At 31.0% G+C, this 5,524-nt stretch overlaps 1 long non-coding RNA gene across 1 annotated transcript; it reads left to right on the top strand.

Annotated features, from left to right (window-relative positions):
- Positions 1–3,357: 3,357 nt before the first annotated feature.
- Positions 3,358–3,788, top strand: LOC131859436 (uncharacterized). Its single transcript, XR_009359139.1, has 3 exons — positions 3,358–3,420; positions 3,523–3,594; positions 3,697–3,788. It is a non-coding gene; the product is annotated as an uncharacterized LOC131859436 (long non-coding RNA).
- Positions 3,789–5,524: the final 1,736 nt, after the last annotated feature.

The following is a 5,524-nucleotide window of genomic DNA, read 5'->3' as shown; positions in this document are numbered from 1 at the left end:
CATATTTAGATATATAGATCACAACTTATTATTATTTGTATGTTTCTTGTTTCTTTGAAAGAAATGCATATTGATTTATTTATAAGTAATAATTTATCTAATTATGCATTTATGAAATATATAGAAATTGAGATTTTTTTATTGAGGCTAATTAATTTTAAAACTCAATGGTTATATCCACTATCTAATGATGTAATATATCCAATGTTCTCCCCTTCTTACATATATTTGAACAAGAGATGGAATATTTCAAGACTTGAATGCAACCCTTATGTAAACTTTAATGATGTACATCTACTGATCCTCCTCACTAACCAAGAAACACTAGACTAACTCCATTAATGAATATTTCGAATTTAAAACCTATCAAATGTCTATAAAACATGAGAGAACCTAAAGGGTCTATATCCTCCTTGCCTAATGAGAGAGCAACATTTCTTTGAAAGTCCCAATGAGCCTCAAATGATCCTAATGAATGTAGGGCAGTCTTAATGAACCTAAGAAAGTCCTAATGAGCCTAAGAAAGCAATAATGAACTTGGGACAATCCTAATGAACCTAGGATAGTCCTAATGAACCTACGATAGTGTAAACAAGCCTAGTATAGTGTAAGAAAAAAACACTACAAAAAAGACCTCAAATGCGTTAAATGAATTTCCCAATAACGCACTCGTGTTTATCTTTTTTTGGTCATTTGGCTACCTTTTTTTACAACATCTTGGTGTATACGCCCCTAAGAAGACCTTTTCCTCAAAACTTTCTTGGATCATGAACTCCTCATGTGCACCAAACATTTAAGTTGCCACTTGGAAGCTTCTAATGCACACAATCCTTTCAATCAATCTACTCCATTGATCTCTCAAAACAATCTTAGTATTTAATCCTCTATCCTTCATTTCTTATTGAACTTTGTAAGAGAATTTGTGTATGGATTGATATCTTAAATTTTATAGAAAGATTATATATGAAAACAAATGATTGTGGAGTTTTATAATAAATGATTTATAGGAAATAATATTTTTTGAAGACCTTTTGTAAATTATAATCTTGTGTAGATTTGATTATGGGAGAAATTTAATGGTGAAATATGCTTAACTCTTCAAAAGTTTTGATGTTTTGTCTTTACATGACAACCACTTAGAATATAATATGTTTTAAGTATGTCATTTATAGTCATGGGAGATTAGTTTTTTTTTAAGATTGTTTGAAGACTAATCAATGTAATATGAATTGATGACAATTATCTCAAAACTACGTAATTGAATTCTAATAGATTTATGATGTTTCATTGAAAGTTTTTATTAAGTTTTATGCGCAAATTTTATATTTCAAGATTCAATAGTATGTACATGTATATTTTTTTAAGTTCAATATTATATTATATATTTCATGTGTATCTCATTCAACAACATAGAAATGTTACTATTTATAAATGTTTTTTTTTAATTTAGTAAAATAGATTCTTCTTTGACATAGAGTTGTATATAATTCATGTATATCTTTATATATGCAGGAGTTCTTTGCCATCATGGATGTTTTTGACATAGATGAACTATTAGGTGAAAATCCCCCACCACAACCCCCTCCTCCTCCTCCTCCTCCTCCACCACCACCACCACCACCACCACAACCCCCTAGATTGGATGAAATTCGTTTAAGAGAACGAATTAATGAAAACCTACAAGTGATTGAACAAAACATTGCTGCTATCCAAAATGAGCAAGTCACGCCACCCCATCTTGTAGAGTTTGCAAAATCAATGCAAACTGTTGTCGAGTCAGTTAGATCTGTTGATTCTCAATTAGATCAATTTCATAGATGACGACAAGAGTTGCATGATTTTTATGCCGATGGTTTAACTTATAGACAAATCACAGATTTGAAAATAACCAAAGCTCATTTATGTCCATATTTTACCAACCCAAAAACAAGAGAACCAATGCAACCTAACCAGAAAAGAATTTCAATTAGGTGGTGTGTGCATCCAGAAATGGCTAGATACTTTTGGGATAGATGGTGGATGGTTTTTGATTATCCACCACATCGTAATTATGAGGTCCCTTTTTATTTTTTGAAGAAATTATACTGTGAGTTTGTAATGAACCAAAAACCAAATTATTTTGATATTAAGTCATTCCAGGGTGTTGGTCGTGGAATGCCACAGCATAGATTAGGGGCACGGAGTAATAATCCCCTACCGGATCCACCCATAGTTCCACTTGTTGCTCCATCGATTCCTGCAGATGTCCAAAATACATCATTCATTTCGACATTAGATGCTTTGACTTCCCTCACAGGGAACCTGAGTGAGCAAGCTGCTCACATGGCATCTGCTCCTCGATGGATGCCACATATGTGTTCGAGTTGTCATGAGACATGTGTAGGTCCTACTACTGCTGCAGGATCTACTTCAGTTCCAGATGAGCATGATGCAGCAGATGATAGTATGATGACATCTTATATGGATTTTCTTTGCTCGGATGTTCATCTTGACCAGGTATAGATATATATAATATACATGTACATGTCAATGTTTTTATGTACTTTATTAAATATAGGTATAAACTAAGTGCGTCTCTTTTTTTATACAATCTAATACTTCATTAAATAAATTTTGTTTATGTAGATAAGGACTACGCCTAATATTAGAGTTAATATTGCATCTACTGGAAGACAACTCGGCACACCTTATGGGGTATAGTATAAATTTCTATCTAGACATTGTACTAGATCTTTTTAAGTTAATATGCTATCGTCGTATATTATATAAATTTTCATGTCGATACATTGAATGCTTCTTTCTCCAGGATTCAGGTCATGAGGGACCCTCTACATCACATCAAGAAGAGGGTCTGACTATTGTGACACCATCTATGGTATGTATCTTATAATTCTTAACTTAAATATGAACTCTTACAATATTGTAACTTTACTTGAAATTATTTAGTACACATATATATATGTTCACTAAATATGATTTCATTAAATGCATGTATGCAGGTGGACACTACCATTAGGATAGGTTATCCTCATAATTTTGATCAGAGCCAATTTGAACGCACATCGACATCCTTTGAGGTATTAATATGTAATACTTAATTTGATCTTATTTTGACTCTTAATTTAAGATTTAATTGGACACTTTGAATTTGACCTTGTACAGGAGTTAGCTAGCACTGCATTTGGTGTTGATACTGCACAAGATACTGCTAGAGGAGATACTGCTACAGGATCTGATGAGCATATGGTAAGTTTGTAACTTAATTTATGAATTCTACTATATTTGATAAATGATTCTTTTAATAGTTAATTTCAAGTAATATTTTAATATTATTTTTTTATTGTACAGCATGAGATAGGTGGATCTGGACCACGTCCCGAGGACAAGAGAGATACTGCTATAGGATCTGATGAGCATATGGTAAGTTTGTAACTTAATTTATGAATTCTACTATATTTGATAAATGATTCTTTTAATAGTTAATTTCAAGTAATATTTTAATATTATTTTTTTATTGTACAGCATGAGACAGGTGGATCTGGACCACGTCCTGGGGACAAGAGAGATACTGCTACAGGATCTGATGAGCATATGGTAAGTTTGTAACTTAATTTACGAATTCTACTATATTTGATAAATGATTCTTTTAATAGTTAATTTCAAGTAATATTTTAATATTATTTTTTTATTGTACAGCATGAGACAGGTGGATCTGGACCACGTCCTGGGGACAAGAGACCACGAGATGTTATTGATGATAGCACTTAGATTTTACTATTTATTTGGCTTTGATATGTACTTTTTTATGGACTTTACACATTTGTTTACACGTGCACATACTTTATATATATGGATAGTTGCATAATAGGATTAGATCATATATATTTTGTGCATACTTTATATATTTTGTGCACATTAGATATTATGTGGAGTGAACATCATGTTACCATCTAGACATATATATGGATTAGATATTATATGGATTATGTGGACTTGAAATTTTACTATTTATTTGGCTCTGATATGTACTATTTTACGGGCTTTACATATTTGTTTACACGTGCACACCCATACTTTATATATATGGATAGTTTCATAATAGGATTAGATCATATATATTATGTGCATACTTTATGTGTATTGTGCGCATTAGATATTATGTGGACTTGAAATTATGTGCACATTAGATCATATATATTGACTTGAAATTATGTGGACTTGAAATTTTGCGCATACTTTATATATTATGTGGACTTGAAATTTTATTTATGGAAGTTGTGCTTAAACAACTTTATAGGCATTATGTGGACTTGTAATTTTATTTTTGGAATTTTATTTAAATAGTTCTTGTGATTAGATAAACTACATGTGCATACATCTTGAACTAAGTATCGAAACATATCTTATAATTATAACATATTCTAAATCAAAAAGTATCATTTAACAAATATAATGAATAGAACTTGATTAAAACATAATTATCTCATTCATAAATTTGACCAGTAGTCTCTCATTTATGTATATTGTACACAAAATGTAATCAAGAAGACATATCTAAAATAAAATAAATAGTCTATTTAAATTATAATAATAAGGATTTATATCTCTCAAAATACAACATAAAGTATGCACAAACAATAGTAGTCATTGAGGGCAAGTCTACTCTGAGAGACCTAAAAAAAAAATACATATGATTAGTTTTTATAATCAGGATGCATTGAATTTAAAATACAACATAAAGTATGCACAAACAATATAGTAGTCATTGAGGCCAAGTCTACTCTGAGAGACCTAGAAAAAGTAAATACATATGATTAGTTTTTATAATCAGAATACATTGAATTTAAAATACAAATGGATTTGCCTTAAGGGTACAAAAATTTAACTTACTTGTAATTATTCAAAATGAAACATAAAGTATGCACAAATAACTTTGTTTTCATTGATGCCTTCTACTTGTGGTAGACCTGAAACAAAATTTTAGTAGATTAGATTTTGTAATTATGATTCATGATTTAAAATACTATATATAATATGCATCACGACTTTTAAAAGGGAGGTGGATTAAGGGTTCAAATTATAACTTACTTGATATTCATTCTATTATACCATCTGCATCCTCTCTCTTTTGCAAAGCATCTATAATTGTCTCGTGCTCTTCCATAGAGAGAGTCCATAATTGTTTATTAGCAGGCCTGCCACGATATCTATCCAATTTTATATTAGTTGCCACTACCAAATGTGAGTAATGTATAATCTTTTTCTCTAATTCATAATCTTCAAATGCGGGCAATCCATTCTTTCTTGTTAGATATTTGCGTAGCCAAGTGCCAACAACAACCACAGATCCTGTTGGATAGTCATAACCATCATCATCTACTCGAGGAGTAGTTAGCTTATGTTTTGGCTCTACACATCGAGCCAACCAATACTCTGTCCCCTCTTCATTGTCCTCTGGTGCAACAACAGCATAGACATGTCCTGTGCACAAAACAATTTTATTTTAATATTTAATGAGAAATAA

This window comes from Cryptomeria japonica, chromosome 10, assembly GCF_030272615.1.
Source record: "Cryptomeria japonica chromosome 10, Sugi_1.0, whole genome shotgun sequence".
Classification (NCBI taxonomy): Eukaryota; Viridiplantae; Streptophyta; class Pinopsida; order Cupressales; family Cupressaceae; genus Cryptomeria; species Cryptomeria japonica.
This window is presented reverse-complemented; position numbering and strand designations above follow the sequence as displayed.